Consider the following 19848-nt stretch of genomic DNA (forward strand, 5'->3'; position numbering starts at 1 on the left):
GCACCGCGATGAAGAGTGGCCCCCGCTCGCCGTAACTGGAGAAAGCCCTCGCACAGCAACAAAGACCCAACACAGCCAAAAATAAATAAATAAATAATTTTTTAAAAAAATATGGAAAAGCAGAGGGAATTATAAAATGAACCCCCTAGTACCCACCTACCAGCTTTATCAATTCTTAACAGATTGCCACAGTTTTTCCTCTTTTTGTTGTGGTTAGATACACTGACACAAAATTTACCGTTTTGACCATTTCAATTTCTTTTAGAAACATAACATTATGCATACAGTTAAAGGGCCCTATGACCTCTCTCCCACGCCCTTCCCTTCTTCCCTAGAGGTACCCACTATTCTGAATTTGATTCCCCTATAAAAGCGATACATGGGTATTGTAAAGCAATCCATATAGTGGAAAAGGGTATAAAGCAAAAAGTAAAAATCTTCCTGCTACTGCCGGTCTTAAAGTCACTCCCCCCTGAAGTAACTATTGTTAAAACTTTCTATGAATCTTTCCAGGTATCTTTTAATACATATGAATATATTATTTTGTTTCCTTTCTTTATACATGTGAGCTTACACTATGCATAATGTTCTCCAACATGCCTTTAGTTTCCAGTTGTCACTGTTCCTTGGACATTTTTCTGTGTTAGTACTAATAAATCTACTGTGTTCTTTTTAACAGCTGCATGAGATTCTACTTTATTTGATAGTTTCCCATGGATGGGTATTTAGGTGGTTTCCAGAGACTTAGCTATTCTAAACAAGCCTACATTGAACATTTGTGACATATAGTTTTGCTCACTTGTGGGAATACTGTATATCTGTAGAATAAATACCTCAAAGTGGAGTTTCCAGGTAAAAAGTACTGAACATTTGACACCTTGAAAATATTGCCAACCCTCTGTCTACATATGATCAACTCAAACACCAACAAACAACATGTGAGAGTTTCTGTCTCCCCACATCCTTGAGAACACGACTTTTCATACCACTATTGGCCTCTTGTTTATTTTCTTCTGTAAGCTGTCTGCTCTTACTCTTTTTGAACCCTAGCATTTTGTGGGCTTACTTTTTACATTTGAATCTTTGATCCATCTGGAATTAATTTTAGATGCAGTGTGAGACAGATATTCTTTTCGATGAATGTTTATTGATATTCCTGCTCCGTAAGTAGATTGAATTAAGTACTGACATAAAAGGAAAAGCAGATTTCTCTTCATTCCTAACAGGCCACAGCTACGTGGTTTTGCCTGCCCACTTAGAACTAGCTGACATCAAGGCTCTAGGTTAAGAAATGGACCATCCATAATGGATGGGTGAACACAGAGGCTCTGCAGACATTCAATCACTTAGTTGTTCAACAAATAGGCAGCGGTGGATTCAGTCACTGGAACTTTGGTTTTTTCCTGAGGAGAGGTGTATTGCATGTGGGAAGAGGGGTATACACGTATTTGGTAGCCAGAGTAGACCGTGGCCGACTGCAAAGAGTCCACCCAAATCCATTTTCTCTCTTCCATTATAACGGACTTGAAGCTGGGCGCATGGCCGCCTGACTAGGGACAGCGTTTCCCAGCCCTGTGCGTTTAGAAGGGACCATATCACTGCATTCTCACCAGGGGAATGTGAGTAAAGCTGACATTAGCCCCTCCAGATATAATGGTTTTAAAACATGACACAAAGTCTTTGACTCTCTACCTGCCAAGTGGTGGGTGTCTATGACCCCTCCATTTGAACCTGGGCAGCCTTCACCCAAGAGGAAAGTGGGAAGTAATGTGATTTCTGAGGCTAGGGCATAGAAGGCTAGGCAGCTTCTACCTTGTGGGAACACTAGCTCTTGGCGCCCTGAGCCTCCATAAAAGAAGTCCAACTCCCCTGAGGCCACCAAATTAGAGAGGCCCCATGTCAGTGCCCTGGAACAAGCCCTGCTGAGCCCAGTCTTCTAGCCAAGCACCAGGCAAGTGAAGGTGTCTCCTGACAATTCAGCCCCCAACCATCTGAGTCACCCCCAATCACCTGAGTCTTCCCAGCTGAGGCCCCAGACGTTGTAGAGCAGAGAAACAAGCCATCCTCCCTGAATTCTGTCCAAAATCCCCAGCATTCCTCACAGACCCACAGAACCGATGAGGATAATGGAATAGTTGATATTTTATAGCACTATTTTGGAGTGGTTTGTTATTCTGTAGTAGATAACTGGAGCTAAGCCAAAACCTAGAAAACTCTTCCCCCTTCCTGCTGGCTCCAACTCGGATGTGGCAATGACCCAGCCTCAACTATGCAGATGACAACTCCTAGTAATGACAGAGCCACAGGATGGAAGGAACTTGGGTCCCCAAAGGACCACGTGGAACACTGCCACCAGCTGATAAGAAACACTCACCTTGAGGGTTATATGTGAGAGAGGAATACATGTCTTTATCCCTTAAGCCAAACAAACAATACATACTGTACACCTGAAACTAACACAACATTGTTAATCAACTATACTCCAATATGAAACAAACAAGCGAACAATACCATACAAAGATATAGTAGTGAGCAAGGTACACCTGGTCTGGGGAGGAGGGTGGAGGGAGGGGTCACAACAGCAGATCAACTCCCCCCCCAAAAAATGCGATAGGTTATTTAATGACAGTTGTAATCAGTTCTTAGCAGAGATATACAGGGAGCTGTAAAAACAATTCACAGGGGCTCTCACCCAGTGTGGATGGACATGGAAGGTAGCCCTGAGGAAGTGATGCTGCTTTGAGACCAAAAGGGTGAGTAGAAGTTAAGTAGGATGATAGGGAGGGAGGAGAGGAAGAATGTTCAGGCGCTGAGGGTAGGTGGAGCACGTGCAAAGGCTCTGAGTCAGGAAGGAGATGGTGAGTTTGAGGAACTGGAAAAAATAAAAGCCAATGTGGGTCTTGTGGGTCAGGCTGAGTATTCAGATCTGACCTCTAAGAAATAAGAATCCATGGGATAGTTCTCCAGCAGGAGAGTGACTTGATCAGGTCAGCCTCTGGAAGCTGTAGGGGGAAGAGACCAGGGGCAGGGAGACCACCAGGAAGGTGATGAAGACCCTGTCTGTGGTGGGGACAGTGGAGAGAAGTGATTGGGTCTGAGAGATATTTGGGAGGCGGTCGATAGTATTTGGAGGGTAGGGGGAGCTTGTTGAGAGAGGGAGGAGTCAAGGATGAAATACCAGGGAGATGTCTGGTCTATGAGTAAGTTATGATGTCATGGCCAGAGGAAATCTAGACATGGCCAAGTCCAAAGGTAGCTCAGAGCAGGAGAATGGGGATTGGATTTGTTGGTGGGTGCCTTTGAGCAAGTCATTTCTCACATCTTTATATCTTTTCTATAATATGGAAACAACCTATTGCACAGGATGGCTGTATGTATAAGGACAATGGCTGCCTTCATTCACCCAAAAACACTTAGTGAGTGGTGCCTATGATGTGCAGTAAATAAGATAAATACATAAAGTACATGGTGTGTTAGTGAAAGTGCCAAGGAGAGCAAATAAAGTAGGGAAAGGAGACAGAAGGAAGAAGCAAGCTTTTAGATAGGATGTTTAAGGTATACAGTCATGAACAGGTGATCCAAGTTCTGTGGAACCTGAGGGAGGCTCTCCTCTAGAAGATAAAAATTAAAACATCTTATTTTTTCAAATTTCACAAAAATATGTGGCCATATGAATAGATTTCTAGGGCTTGGATGGGGCAGCTGTGAGTAAGGGGACCCAGAGCATAAGCGTCAAGGGTTGCTCAGTAAACCCACCTCTGCTCACGAGTAACAGAGCTGTGGGAAGGGGAGGAGGATGACTGTGGGTGTCACCAAAAGAACCTGTTTTATGAAACTTATGGTAAGTCATTCAACTACTCTGACTCTCAATTTCCTGATCTGTAAATGTCCTTATAAAGTTTTAAGGAGTGAATAGAGGCATATAAATCAAGTTCCTGGCTCATAGTAGTAAGTGGTCGCTATTACTTTAATTTGCATTCCTACCATGGAGAGCCATGGTCTCAGCCTTGGGGAGGGACCAAAATAAAAAAGGGATTACGAGCCCCAGTGACAGGCAGGCCCCGCACTGCCTGTGAATGCTGGGGTCAGTGGCTCCCCTATGGAACTGTCGTGCGGCAATGGCCCTCATGTACTACACTCTGGAGAACAGCCTTATGGAGATCACACATCTCGTGAAGGCCTAGCTGTCCCTATGGACTTGGATGCGTGAAGAGGATGAACAGAAAGAGAGGAGGCTGGGCACATGGCTGACCTTGTGTCCTTTGCACAACTATTACAACTGTCCCCAAAGCCTTCTCTCTCCTGTGCACAATGGCATCTCTTAAGGAAAAACTGATTGCGCTGGTCGCAGAAGAAGAGGCAACAGGCCCAAATAATAAAATCATTGTAGTGGGTATTGGACATGTAGGTATGGCATGTGACATCAGCATTCTAGCAAAGTCCCTGGCTGATGAACTTGCCCTTGTGGATGCTTGAAAAGATAAACTCAAAGTAGAAATGATGCATCTGCAGCATGGGGACTTCTTTCTTCAGACACCTAAATTTGTGGCAGATACAGTTTACTCTGTGATTGCCAATTCAGAGATTGTGAGGGTAACTGCAAGAGTCCACCAGTGAGAAGGAGAGAGTCATCTTAATCTGGTGCAGAGGAATGTTGTCTTCAAATTCATTGCTCCTCAGATCATCAAGTACAGTCCTGATTGCATCATACTTGTGGTTTCCAACCCAGTGGATATTCTCACATACGTTACCTGGAAAGTGGATTACTTAAGCACCGTGTGACTGAAAGTGGGTGTCAAATGTGGATTCTGCTAGGTTTCACTATTTTATGGCTGAAAACTTGGCATTCATGCCAGCAGCTGTCGTGGATGGATTTGGAGAGAACATGGCAACTCAAGTGTGGCTGTTTGGAGTATATGTGGCCAGCGTTTCTCTCCAGGAACTGAGTCCAGAAATGGGAAAGAACAACAATAGTGAAAATTGGAAGGAAGCGTGTAAGACGGTGGTGGAAAGTGCGTGTGAAATCACCAAGCTAAAAAGATAACCAGTTGGTCTATTGGTTGAAATGTGACTGATCTCATTGAATCCATGGTGAAAAATCTATCCAGGATTCAACCGGTGTCAACAATGGTGAAGGGGATGCACGGCATTGAGAATGAAGTCTTCCGGAGCTGTTCATATATCCTTAATGCTCGGGGGTTAACCAGTGTTATCAACCAGAAGCTGAAGGCTGATAAGTTTGCTCAACTCAAGAAAAGTACAGCTACCCCGTGGGACATCCAGAATGACCTATAAAACCTGTGGCTTCTGGGTTCTAGGCTGTAGAAATTTTACAACTCCAATGTGAGGGAATTCCCTGGCAGTCCGGTGGTTAGGACTCTGCGCTTCCACTGCAGGGGGCACGGATTCCATCCCAGTCGGGGAACTAAGATCCCGCATGCTGCGCGGAGGGGCCAAAAAACAAACAAACAAACAACAACAACAACAAAAACTCCAATGTGATTAGCCATGATCCTTTGGTTTTCATCCATGTACATGGATCACAGTTTGCTTTTCTCTTTCTAGATGTGTGAATTCAGGTTCACAGAATCAAAGCCCATGTTTGGTTTTATGTTTGCAGTAGGAGCCCTTGAACTAAGAATATTGACTATTAAAAAAAGAAAAAGAAGACATGAAGGATGGAAGGAAACAAAGAAAGGATGGAGGCTGGGGGCTTGGACAGGTCCTGATTCCAATCCTGCCTCTGCCAACCTGTGGCCATGGCTGGTGGCTTCACCTGCTTGAGCTGCCGCTTCCTCGGCTGTCACACAGCAGGACAGTCCTGACACCGCTGCACAGGGGAGAGTGCGAGGACATGATGTGCAGGCACGCACAGAGTGAGGGGCCACTGCCCCTGCCCTCCTCCTCTTCCAAGTCAGACACACAGTCTGCGACCTGTACCAGGAGGAGACGAGGCTGTGACGACGGCCTTGGGCACCTGGTGACTGAAAGTTCTCCCGGGCCCTGGGTGCGTGGCTGCCACAGCAAATGCTCTCGGGCATATAACAAAGCAAGCTTGGCTCGTGGTGGGTGCTGGTGACATTCGATGACCTAAAACAATGAAACCCATAATCAGAGAGTGCTCGGACTTGGCTGCTGTGGGTTTGTTTGCCCACGCACGAGGTACAATCATCTCACTTGGAGTTACATCGGCTGTTAGCCCTCAAGTTCTGTTGCTAAGAGATTATGAGCCAAATGATGTTTCCAAAAAATAACCACTACAGGATGTTTCAGAATAGAACCATAATAACAGCCCAAACAGAACGGGTATGCTGTTATTGATAAATCCTTACGAAGAGCCGAGGGATGGGGTGACTGGGAGGATAGCCTGGCCATACACCTTCTACGGAAATTACTGGTTTGCCAAGGTCTTGAATATAACAAAATAAACTCAGGGATAAAACTGTAAGGGACATAATATAATGTCTTCATGATTCTGAAATCAATCAACCAAGATGTATTTGTTGGGGGCCTATTTGCCTGTTCCGTGCATGTTTATGACCATCTTAGCCACATTAAGTTGCAGGCAGTGACTAAGTCTGGCATAGCTGTAACCACCCCTGTTTGGCAGGGTGCCTGTGTGTCACAGTTGATTAAGTGATTTAACAGCCGTTTGCAGCCACCTCCTCCACTATTGCTCTGTTGCTGGGGCAACAGGAACCAGTCAACTAACAGAAGCCCACGTTAGGGCAGGACAAGAGATTCCAACAACAGGGAAGTCAGAAAACAGGGCCCTTGCAAGGAACTGATTGTCATCTGGTGCCTAGACCAGTTCTGCCCATGGGATTTTCCTGGGAAGATGCAGCCATTCTGCTGTGGGTCCTCACCTCCAGGTGATCTCTATGAGGCAGCTGAATTAGTGCAAAGCAGCTGTCATCTGTTAAGAAAGGAACTCCTGATCTCTGCCCGCCTCTTTCCTGACCAGGGAGCCAAGCCGTGTGATGCCAGCCCCGCCTACCTCTTCCCCTCTGGACGCCCCCATCAGGCCCTCTGCTTGCTGTCTGGCTGGCTCCCCTGGCTGCAGTGGCCTTAGGGTCTACGTTTTATCTCGCTGGGCAGGTAACAGAGGGCAAGTCGTTGTGTTCTTCTTTCTCATTTTACAGGTGAGGGAGACAAGGTCAGAGGGACAGAGTAAAGTGTCAAAGCCGCACAGCTAGTAAGTCAAGTGCAGACTCCTGTCGTCTAGCCCCAAATCCCAGGATCCTCACTGCTCACCAGACCCCAAGAGCCCAAGATGCTTTGCACAGGAAACCGCCAAGTGTTGCAACGGCTCCCAGAAAGGGGTCAGTGTTTCCATGGGCCAACCCTGGTGACCCTCTGTCACTGTGTGGCACCCAGGGAAGGGGGCAGAGCCATAAGCACTCTGCCTTCCTCTTTCCCTCAAGGGGCAGAAGAAGGGGGTCATGAATCAAGCCAATCATTAAGATCCCAGACTTGGAAGCTTATTCTGCCACTTAGTACCTGGGTGACCTCAGGCAAGTTAATCTTCTGCAAAGCTGTTTCCTTTCTTAAAATTAGGAGATCAGTACATACGTACTTTATAGGGTATTTATGAGGAATGCGTGAGATTAAACAGGTAAAAATGGTTAGCAGTGTATGTGCGAAACACTTGATGAGTTCTAACAGCAGCAGCGGCTGGGGCTATAATATCCTCATTTTCACCACCACCATCATCCATTTCTGCTCAGGACCTGGGGTGCAAGTGGGCAGAAGGCTGGCACCGATTAGAGTGCCATTATACTCCCCAGTAGTGACTGGCCTGTTCCATGAAAGCTTTTGGTGACAAAGGGACGCATTTCCCAGGGTTCCTGGTGATAGATGCTTCATTTTTCAGAAGCTGGACTCAAGGAACGGAAGAGCAGCTTTGTGGGTTTCCATGCCTGTCTAAACACATGTGCTTCCAATTGGCTCTGCTGGGCTGGAATTCCCCGGTGCCCGGCCCAGGCCAGCTCCCTCCACTGCCCAGTGCCCCCCACCTTGAGTCATGCTGGGCGCCTGCCCTTGGCCAGACCTGGGGCCTCAATGGCAGATTGCTTCCTCCCCATCATTTCTCAATTCCATCCCTTGCAGTGGGAAGAGCTGGGGGCCCCCCGTCCAGTCTGTCTGAAAGTTGTTACTCTGAGAGTCTGAAAACCGCAGCCCGGAGAAGGGCATCTAAAGGCAGGCTGGGGGGAGGGTGGAGATGATGGCTGAGGTGGAGGGGTCATAAATTCACCAGCCCTGCCGCTTAGCATCCACCCCCAGTGCAACGGCTCCAGTTATCCTGTGGGGTCAGGATGCTGTTTCTGCCGAGTCATCCTTTCTTGCCCAGAGGGATCCTGGCCCAAAGCCACATTCCTGGTGGGGTCTGAGTGCCACAGAGCACGGAAACTTCCTTTCTCACCAGCCTCCCAGCTCTCCAGCCCGGCACACAGGCCGGTCTCTCAGCAGCCTCTGCCGGCAGCAAACACGCTCCGCTCCTCCAAGTCTGTGTGTGTCCCCCCAGAAGTCCAGCCCATCCCAGACCCTGAGCTCCAGGAGCGAAGAACATCCCACAGGGAGGGAAGCAGGTAGTGTGCCAGTACCTGAGGGAAGGGAGGAGAGGCAGGGCCTAAGGGGAGGGGCCCAGAGGGGGATTGAGGAACTATTTAAAATTCCTGCCTGTCCACCTGGTGGGCCCTCCTGCCAGTGGGGGTCCAGCAGCCCCACTGAGGAGACTACTGCCCCAGGACTGGCTTGGGCAGGGACCAAATCTCAAGCCAAAGAGGCAATGAGACAGTGTAGGCTTCAGCCCTGGGCCCATACTTCCCCCCACCCAGTATGTCCAGCTTCCCCTGATCGTGCAAAACTTCAGTGTCCCCAGATAAACAAGCCGACCACACCTTCTGCAGAGCCTAGGTTTCAGGAACACCTTTGAGTACCCACAGTGTGCCAGGCACCGTACTAGGCACTGGCCCTACCACAGAGGACAAGGTAGATTTGCCCAAATCCCTGATGTCTTTTCTAGGTCCACTGCCCTTGCCTCCACTCATGTTCTCATCGCAGACTGCTTGGGTTACAATCTTGGTTCCTCACTTCCAGCTGTGTGATCTTGAGCAAGTTACTTTTCCTCTCTGGGCCTCCATTGCCTCAGCTGTAAAATGGGGGCAAGCTAGTATCTACTTTATAGGGATATTAAGAGAGAGAAATGAGTTCATGTATGTAAAATATTTAAGACAGTGCCTGGCACAAAGAGCTCAACACGTGTGTGTGTGAGCGTGTGTGCGCACACACGCGTGTGTGTGTTCCTGACTCTGAGCGTTTGCTCAGGCTGTCCTCTACCTAGAATGCTTTTCCCCTTTTCTGTGGGAACCTGTAAATTCAGACTTGGCAGTTTCCACAAGGGAGGACCAATGGGTCCTACGGTCAGGCCACGGCCAGGTGAGGGCCACTAATTCTTGCAGAGCATTTTCCTGTTTGACAAGGGTTTTACAACCCTGTAAGGCAGATGAGGGAAGGGGGCTCGGGGAGGTAAGACACCTGCCAGAGGTCACAGTCCTAGTTTGCATTGGAGCTGAGCGTGGAGGCTGGGAATTCTGACTGCAGGTAGCACTGTCCCTGCCCCACTTCACAGTGCTGGTCCCCAGGAACCTTCAGACACCCTGAGGCCATCGCCAGAATCTCAAAGCTCCCCCAAGGCTCAGCGCCCAGAGGACAGGGCCTTCCTGGCCCTTCAGAGACCCTGGGGTCAGTAGGCTTTGTCTCTCAGAGCCAGACAAGGCCAAAGCAGCCCTCAGGACAGGGGGTGCTGGCCTGGCAGGGGTGCTGGCCTGGCAGAGCCCTGAAGAGGGCCCTGCAGGAAGAGCTCAGCCAAGGAAACTCTGAGCAATGCCGGCAGACCACAGGGCCCCCAGGCTTCCTGCTCTCTCCACACAGGCCGCCCTGTCAACGTCAACGGGTTTGTGAAACCCTGCCGGGAGGGCAGTGGAAACTCAAGGGGCCCCAGGGTTCACTGGCTGTGGTCACCCTGTTCCTTCACAGCCCAGGAGAAGGTTGCTTTCTAAAGGCGGCCATCCACACTGTAATGGAATCCAGCTGTGGGAGACAGGCACCTGACAGTGGCCCCATCATGTTAGGCCCCGGGGCCTCCAGACCCCAGGACTCCTGCCTGCAGGCCCAGATCTCCTGGAACCCCCACAGAAGGGAACCCCTAGATGCAGATGTAGGGTGGGATCTGTGGTTGAAGGACTCTGGAGTGAGAGATAATGTGGATTATAAGCCCAGTTCATAGCTCTGCTAGCTGTGTGACTTTGGGCAAGTTGATTAACTTCTCTGTGCCTCAGTTTCCTCATGTGTAAAATGGTGATAAAAAGCACCTCTCTCTTTTTTTTTTTTTTTTTTTTTAAAAGCACTTCTCTTGTTTTGAGGATCAAATAGAATAATGTATATGGAAGTTTTGGCACATATGTGGCACACAGTAAGTTCTTGGGATATAGATGCTGCTGTTTTATTTAGTAACCATGATGAGTGGCAACAGAAAATTGGGGTGCAAATACTATTGCATTTCTTTGATTTTGGAATTTTAATTAAAACCATCCAGACCCAGTCTACTATACTCGAAGGAAATCTATACCTTCCTCCTGAAGCTTCCTCTCCCTTTGAATTGTCCAAGAACCCCAAGTCTTATGTGCTCCGAAGTAGGGGGTCAACTCCCCAAAGGGGGCCAGGAGCCCTGGAACTCTGACCAGTCCCGCTGCCTGTTGACACTATTCCCACATGGTCAGAAGGAGAAGCTGGTCCTGTGCCACCCAGAGCCCCACAGGCCACATGGATCTTCCAGGGGGATAACTCCAGGTACGGCCCAAAGCGTCCCCAGTCCTGCTCCCAGAGTTACTACCCACACTCATGCTGTTCATGCCCATACACCGCCATTCCCATGCTGAGTCTGCAGGGCTCCTGGGTCCACTCTCCACAGATTGGCGTTTAGTCCCTTTTCCTTCCCCAGGGCCTGTGCTGGGGCTGGGGCTACTTCTCATTTCCAGACCTCGCTACTCCTCTGTGTCTGAAAGTCCCCAGAAAGCTGCACACCTTGGTCACCCTCCATGGTTAGCCTCAGTGCTGATTCACCTGCCCACAGACCACCAAGGTAACTCTCACACAGAACAAAGAAAAAAGTGGTCTCCATGGGGCATTATTTTTCTTCTCAGTAACTAGACAACAGGGAGAAGCCAAAGTTGAGGCCAGGGCAGCAGGGGAACCTTTTCTCTTCATGCTCCAGGAGCACCAGATGTGAGCTCCTGGAACAGGGCAGGAGAAGGTTGCGTTCTGGTATCCCTGGTGGCTGGCTCCAGCACCTGAGCTCTTCTCAGTTTGTCCTTATGGCTCAATGAATGCTTGTTGACTGACTGACCGACTGACTGAGAGCAAAAAGACGTATCTGAAGGAGGGGATCCAGCAGAGATGCTGGGTTGGACAAAAGAGGGGGAAATGGACCAGGGAAATCAGGGTAATGGGGGAACAGATGGGTCCACGAGAGGGGTGGGCGGCCTTGTGGGAACAGAGGGAAGGGGACGCATTTCTAGGGTGGCCTAAGAGCGAGGGGCAGTCAGGGTGGCACTAGGTTTGCTGAAAGACCCAGGAGGCATCTCTGGGAGATCCCTGAATTCCTCCAGGTGCACAGTGGAGACTGGGGAGTGTGATGGCAGGACCTAGTGAAGGGGAGGTGTGCCAGAGGTGCTCCCAGGGGGATTCAGAAGCTACCATCAAAACTGTAACTCCCCTCTCTGAAGGGACCACTGGGCATGGTTCAAACTGAATCAACAGCAAGCATACTGCCCTTGACAGTGCCCAGAGCTCAGGCTGCTCGAGAGAGGGGCTCGCACCGCGCAGAGGCTGCTGCAGAGTTCTCTGGGTCCATCTCAGTGCCCTGTGCTAAGACCTCCAGGAGCCTCTGGGCCTTGAGCAGCCTGGAGCTGAGCTGGGCTCCTTCAGGAGCAGCAGACACGGGGAGTGTCTGAGGGTACAGGAACAGCCAGAGCCCACTGGACCACTGGAGTCACAGCCTTTAGAGCCTAATACCTGGGTTCAAACCCCAGCTCTGCCATCTACCAGCTATGTGACAAGCACCCTCTCTGAGCCTCAGTCATGCACCTTGCCAACAGTATGGACCTCATGGAGCCGTTTGTGAGGATTTAGTAGGAGGACGTAAAGCATTTAGCCCAGAGCCTAGCCCGAGGCACATAGGAAAATGGTGGCCCACTTGGCATGACACTGGTACAGGTGTGCTAAGGAACCAGGTAAGGGTGACAGGGACCTCTCCCAGGCTCGTGCCTTTCTAAGAACCTTCTTGGCATGTCTCCCTCCTCCAGCCGGGGCTCCAGGCCCAATTAGAGGAGGCTGGGCCTTGGCCCAGGAGCACAGGAGGTTTCTCACCGTGGCAGGGAAATTGCTGGGTTGGGGGTGTGGGCAGCCACAGTGACCGTCTCTGTGCAGGACGGATGCGGCTTTGCTGACAGAGAGTCTGCGGCCTGGACATGCCAGCGGTGCAGGTCTGAGGTCAGCAGTGGGGAGCCAGCCTCACCGCTCCCACCAGGGCCACACCAGGGCAAGGCATCTGCTTTCAATCAGCTGCCCCTTGGTTCAGGGTGGGGGTGGGGGCTGAGACCCCCTCCCAAGCCCAGTTTCTCATCACACAGAGTGGACACCGAGGGCAAAGAAGGCAGGGAGCAGTTCCAGGGGCCCAGGACAAGGAGACAAGGGTTGGAGATCAGGTTTATTGTTGTTAGGTCACTTAAACTCCTTCGCTAGCTCCCTTTCGCAAGGCCATGCCTAACCCAGCTGTCAGTCCTCCCACCCCCTTATGTCCTGTCACAAGCCTCTGGCTCGCTCCCCACTCCAGGGCTTTGCATTCACGCCCTGTACCTGAGGGCCCTTCCCTGCCCTGTACATGGCTGACCACCCCCATCCTTCAGCTTAAGCTTAAATCCCATTTCCTCAGGAAAACCTCCCTGACCCCATGTTTGGTGCCGGTTAAACAATCTTGTAGCACACGATTCATTTTGTACTTACGTATTTATCTGTGCCACTACTTCACGCCCGCCTCCCCTGTAGACTCTAAGCCCCATGCAGGTAAGAACTGTGTCTGTCTTCCTGGGAACTGTATTCCTAAAATCCAGTGCACGGCCTGGCACAGAGTACGTGCTCAATAAATACCTGGTGAATCGTACCTCAAAAGGTTTCTAGCAGTTTCCTTCTGTAATCTTCAATTTTTTGATCTCTACTAAGTCCCTGCAGGATAGTCAGTACTTATGCCCATTTTACAGACCCAGAGTCAAGGTCATGGGTGAGTTCCTGGACCCTGGCTCCTAATCCAGTGCTCATCCTTTGTCTGGAAGGAGAAGGGAGAGGCATGTGCCATGGACTCAGAGACCTGAGAGAGGGCTGGGCGAGAGCCTGAGGAGGGTGGGGGCATTGCTGGACCCCTCCAGCAGCCAGGCTCTCCCACAAATAATGTATCAGTCAGCTTGAAGCACTCCTCATTTCCAGAAAAGTCCAGCAGATGCCACTGGGGCTGTGCCTCAGCAGCCCCCAGCTCTCCCACCCCACCCCTGAAATAGCCTCCACCACCACCTCAGGCTGGCTCTCAGCTGACCCCCCAAGCCTCAACCCCATGAAGGAAGTGGGCTTGGCAGTCAACCACCCTGGGGTCAAAACAAAGTGCTGCTGCAACTGACAGCTATGCCATCTCAGGCTGTTTACTCACTTCTCTGAGCCTCAGTCTCCTCACCTGTAAAATGGTACAATAACAGGGCTGACCTTAATGGGTTGTGGTGAGATTCCATGAGTCCATGCAGGTCAAATGCCTAGCACTAAGAATTGGGTCCCTGCTCTCCCACAGCCCTCATTGGCTCATGGGGACCATCTCTCGGGCATTAAGTGGTTTTTCTGTTGGTGGTGGACAGGCCTTACTCTCCTCTCCTGGGACTGCCTTGAGGACAGGGACCAGGTCTCATGTGGGCACTCCTAGACTAGCGTAGGCCCAGACTGGTTGCTCAGCTAGATGCATGAATACAGGCATTGTCTGCTCGGGTCCAGAGTAAAAGCTCTGCTATTTTCCTGCTGATGCGAAGACTGGGGAACAGGGAGAGAGGCCCCTCCCCCACCAGGATCTAGTCACTGGAGGATGAGTGTGGAGGGCAGAGCTATAGTGCAAAGGGGAGCTTTCAGAGGAACTGTGAGTTCCAAAAGAGGCAGCGATGAACTCCAGAAGGGAAGGGGGGTACAACCGGAGTGGAGGCACAATGCAGAAAATAGGCTGTGATGGAGCCTCTGCCGAGCACGGTTTTGGCATGGGACCCAAAGTATAGCCCTGGGGCCCACAGAGACAGGAAAGGATGCCTGGGAGGGAACAGGAGAGTTAGCCTGGACCTCGGCCAGCAGGTGGGGAAATGAGGCTAAAGGAGGCATAAGAATCCAGAAAACAAAAACACCAGCGTGCAACCTTGAATGCTGGAGCCCTCTGGCTGCCTGTAGTACTCTTATCTAGGACGGAGCTCCACCTCTGGGCGTCCCCTTAGCAGCAACGCCCAGAACGGTGCCTGCCCGGAACACGTGCCCAATCAGCATTCGGTAAATGTATGAATAGAGAGGAAGGAGATTTTTCTCTCAGCTTCTCAGGTGGTCTCTCGGCTTACCTGCACCCTGCCCTCCTTACGGCCATCTCCAAGATGCCTCCACAGCAAGCAGGCTCTGACCCCCTCGCTCCCACTCGGAATCTCGGGTGCTTCCCCTCCCACCGCAGGCTGGGGTCACACTAGCGGCCTCTGAGCCGCCTCAGGATTGCAGACCTTTCCTGTTTGGCCTGCATGTGTGTTTTTGTTTTGTTATGTGTTAAATTTGAATTAATTACTAACATCTAAAAATAAAAGTGCCCACATAAAAATATGGGTTTCCAGCTTCTCTGAAGACTGAGTTGGGCGACACATTGACTGGGTCTGGCGGCCCACCTTGGGGAGAAGACCTGCCCTCCGCAGAGCAGCCTCCTGCACGGGCATCTTCACACCCCCCGACCCCAATCCCCGCCCTGCAGGCCGCTGAGCAGGTGACCCCTGCCGTGGACTAAAGTCCAAACTCCTCTGCCAGGCCCCAGAAAACTCAGAGAAGTAACCCTCAAGATGAGCATCTTCATCTGTCTGTCTCCACGCTCTCTGTCCCCAAGGTCTGGCCACACCACACCACTTCTAGTTCTCCGACAGCCCAGGCTCTTTCACACCTCTGGCACAAGTGGGACCTCAGGCCAAGGAGCCTGTCTCCACCGTGGGGACCTCACTGACGCTCATCCATTCTTCACTGTAGGCTCAAGGCCACCTTGGAGGTGGCGCCCCCTGCTGCCCATCCCAGGCAGAACGAGCAGCCCTCTGTGCCCCTGCAGCCCGCGGCCCAGGCTATCCCAGCGAGCCTCCCTGCTCTCTGCGGTGCACCGCTGGCTGTGGGCTCAGGGGCCACAGGAGCCACGTCTTATTATCCCTCTATCTCTGGGACCCTCAGGCCCAGTCTCTGACCTAAAGTACAGTCTCCTGGGCCTCGCTCAATACATTCCTTGAGGAAATGAATTGAATAGAAACTCTTGATTTCATGGGTGGCAGAGGAATAAAAAATCCCCAAAACAACACCAAAGAAATTGAGAGGCCTTTGTTGTGGCTTTATCAAGAGCCACATTTTATCACATCCACCCCAATACACACACATACTGCCCTGGCAGTTCCAGGACAGACCCTGCCCCAATCAGGCCTGCTCTAGAAAAACAGGAAAATGGGACAAATGTTATTTTTAAAGATATACACACACAAAACCACATACAAACACACACATGTACACATGCACGCACACCACTACACACATGCACACACATGTCCCATGTCAACTACCCTCAAGCACCTCCTCTCTCACCTCCAGCTGGGGCCCCCATGTCTCCTTCACGTTCTAGGCCTTTTCTGACACCCCAAAGGATCCACCTTTCTTCCCCACAAACGGCTGTGTCCTGAGTTCTCAGCCTAGGCCTACTCTTTGAACCTGGCCCACTAAACTGATCGTGGAGTTGGACAGCCCAGACCTGGAGCTAGTGGTAGTTTCGGGTCAGATTTAAGAGCTGAAAGGGATTTCAAGACCCGTGCATGTTCTGGATGAGAACAACCAGCCTAGAGTCAGACTCCTTCTCCCAGCCAGCTTCGGCGGGCAGGGCCTGGCTGGGAGAAGGAGAAGGGCCCTTCAGCCCTCCGCTGAGCACTGCACACCAGGGTGACCTGACCCTCACAGGAGTAGTGGATCCTGCTAGGCCCCATGTGTAGATGTGGAACCAGCCCACAAAGCCTGCTCCGGTGAGGCAGGCCCTCTCCTCATCTGTCTGGTTCTGGTTCTGGCTCTGAAGCTGCGTTCTTCACCACCATGTTCTGAGTGTCATTGTTATCCGAAAACTGGGTTCACCACTCACTAGGTGTTGAACCAAAAGATACAACCAAGCCAAAGGTCAGGAGAAGGAAGGATTTATTGTTACTTGCCGCAACTAAGGAGAACACCGGGGACCCTTCCCAAAGCCGTGTCTCCCCGAACAGCAAATTAGGGAAGTTTTAAGCTAAGGGTGCATGCATATTCATGAAGGGGCTTGAGCAGAGGAGAATTCAGCGTAGAATTGGGGCAAAGGTCAACGGAGTCCAGGTTTTAGTTGACTGAAGTCAGGAGGGTCAACATCATTCCGTCCTCCACCTGGGTGGGGGGTCTTAGTTCCTGCAGAATTAAAGACAGGTATCAGATAGTAATGTATATCCTCGAGGAGGAACTAGGACTTTGTTGTTTTCCTGAACTATTATTTCTTGACTGCTTTCCCTTTGTTCCTGCATTCCCTCACTTCCCTTAAGATCATTAGTTACTGAGAACTGTTCAAGGGCAAGCATCGTGGCCAGACTTAGATCCCAAAATGGCTTAGGCCAAAAATGGCTTCTCTTATGTCAAGAAAGCCATGCCTGGTTCTCTTTCTCCAGGATCCCCTACCCTACCTGCTTACATCATCACTGGCTCTGACAGGCATGAAAGGGAAACAGAAGCTAATGCACCTACCGAGTCTCACTGTACACGGGAGCAGCATTCAAATTCGTCCTCGTGGTAGATTTGTGTATTTACTCAGTGAGGTAAACTTCTGCAGAACCAAAGTAAACCGTGTGGAAGACGGGGTGGTGCTTTCTCACTGCCTCCTCAGAGACTCCGTGTGGGCCCAGGCCTCATTGGCTGAGGGAGCCCACGAGATAAGGAGGTATCAGGAGAGCGGAACCAGGCGCTATCTATAAGCTACCTCCTGGCCCTGTTTTCCAGAGGAAGCTCAGGCTCCGGGGATGAGTCACATGCCTCAGGCGCGGTTCCAGGACAGAACCCGGGTAGACTTGCCTCTGACCCTGCCCTGGCTCTGCCCCCGCCCAGCCTCGGGTCTGCTCACCAGGCAGAGAAGTGCTCTCACCCTGGAAGAGGCAGGAGAACCTCTGCTTCTCCAGCCCTGGGGGGTGGGATGCGGGGTTCCGCAGGACCACAAGTCCCTTCCACCCCAGCACCCGCCACAGCTCTGGGAATCTGGGGCTTCGGGGTGTCAGCTCAGGTTCTTCTGGGCTTCCTCCGCCTCTGCTTCCTGCTGCTCCCGCTACCATAGCCAACCTCATTAATCACTTTCACTCGCCAATCCCCAGGAATGTGGCGGTCTCATAAAAGTCAGCCCTGGGTTAAACGAACAAACCAAACTGGAGGCTTCAAGTCCGTTGCAAGGCTCCACCAGGGTTCTCCTTCTCCCGCCACCCCTGCCCACCCCCAGTCCCTGCTCCCACTGGGACCTCAGAGCCACCCTCCCACACACCCCCCAGGACTAGGAGGGAGCAGTGCCTCCCCCAGTGAAACCACCTTTAGATTGGGGGGTGGGTGGGTGCCCAGAAGACTGAAAACCACCTCCCCTTGCCCCCAAGCCCCCAAATCTGTGCCCCCCCCCACTCCTCCATATTTGGTGTCTAGCACCCCACTCCCCAATTGGAGGCTCTGCAAACCAGCTCTCATCCTGCCTGGGGCTCTACACACCCCACTTTAAGGGAATGGGATGTGGCTCTGAGGAGATCCCCCCGAGGAAGTGGAGAGGCCAGAGGGTTGGGGCCATCTGGGAGCCTCTTCCTGCCCCCCTCCTGCCCTCCTCCATCCCCTCCTCCATCCTCAGGACTCAGCACCAGTAAAGTCCCACTGGGCCTGGCCTGGGGGCAGGCTCAGTCCTGCCTCAGGGACTTTCTGCTGACAAAAAGAGGGACCCACACCACTAAGTGTCTATAAACAAAGGACAAATATGCAAACACTCAGCCCACTCACCAGAACATAAGAATCCACAGCTGCACCGAGGGACGCGCACAGGTGCAGACTACACTGCTGCTCAAGAGAGTCTCACTAAAGGGCCAAAGCTGTGACTGCGGCTCCCACACGAGGGCCCCAGACCCTAGGGTTCCTCAAGCCACTTAAAGTATTTCAGAAAGCCAACAGACAGCCCACATTTAGCCACAGTGAGGCTTCTGGGATCAACAAAAAGTCTAAGGCTTTGCTTTTGGCTGGAATTACATCAGCTCAATGCAGACCATCTCGTGCTGATAAGCATTCTGAGGGTCCGTGTACCAGAATCAGATTGAGAAAATGGAGAAAGAAGTAATAACTTAACAATTTCTATTTAACAAATTTTTTCCAAACATGGAGTATATAGCGGATAATAAAATGGATCTTAGATGCTTATTTCCTTAATATACAAAGAGCTCCTACAAATCAATGAGAAAAAGATGCATAGCCCTCCCTCAAAATGGTCAAAGGCCAGTAACATGGGATTCACAAAAAGAGAAGAAAGTAATTAAAATAGTCAACAAATATAGGAAAATATGCTCAACCTCACTCTTAAAGACACTTAAAAACTTTTAATGAGATATCACTTTTCACCTATCACATTGGCAAAGATTTAAAAGTTTGATAATACTCATATTAGTGCAGATGCAAGAAAATGGACATTCTCATACACTACTGGTGGAACTGTAAATTGTTATAGTGTTTTTGGAAGGCAATTTGGTAACATATATTCAAATTTTAATCAGCTGACAATTAATCTGCAAATATAGTTGTTCATCTCAGCACTGTCTGTAATAATAAAAACTGGAAGCAGCTTAAATGTCCAGCAAAAAAAGGAACTGGTTACTCAAGTCTTTACAATGGACTTTGCAGTCAGTACAAAGAATGGGTAGATCTACAGGTGTCAACGTGAAAAGGATGCCCAAGATATGACATTAAATGAAAAAAAGTAAGCTGTAAAATAATACAGTTATGATATAGTTCATCTGTATTAAAAAGTAACATACAATGACGTGTAGCTAGATATGCTTGTTTATAAGGAACATGTCTTAGGGATAAAAAAGAAATTGTTAAGAGTGGTTCCCTGGGGAATAGGATGGGGCAAGGAGCAAGGGTGGATAGAATGCTTTTAATTTTTATTTATTTTTTTAATAAATTTATTTATTTTTTATTTACTTATTTTTGGCTGTGTTGGGTCTTTGTTGCCGTGCGCGGGCTTTCTCTAGTTGCGGCGACTGGGGGCTACTCTTCGTTGCGGTGCGCGGGCTTCTCATTGCGGTGGCTTCTCTTGTTGCGGAGCATGGGCTCTAGGCACGCGGGCTTCAGTAGTTGTGGAGCGCAAGCTCTAGAGCGCAGGCTCAGTAGTTGTGGCGCACGGACTTAGTTTCTCTGCAGCATGTGGGATCTTCCCGGACCAGGGCTCAAACCCGTGTCCCCTGCATTGGCAGG

The 19848-nt window shown here is 50.4% G+C and overlaps 1 pseudogene; it reads left to right on the top strand.

Moving 5' to 3' along the window:
• Positions 1–4311: 4311 nt before the first annotated feature.
• On the top strand, positions 4312–5325 carry LOC133088329 (L-lactate dehydrogenase B chain-like; annotated as a pseudogene).
• The last annotated feature ends 14523 nt before the right edge of the window (positions 5326–19848 follow it).

This window comes from Eubalaena glacialis, chromosome 3 (genome assembly GCF_028564815.1).
Source record: "Eubalaena glacialis isolate mEubGla1 chromosome 3, mEubGla1.1.hap2.+ XY, whole genome shotgun sequence".
NCBI classification, from domain to species: Eukaryota; Metazoa; Chordata; class Mammalia; order Artiodactyla; family Balaenidae; genus Eubalaena; species Eubalaena glacialis.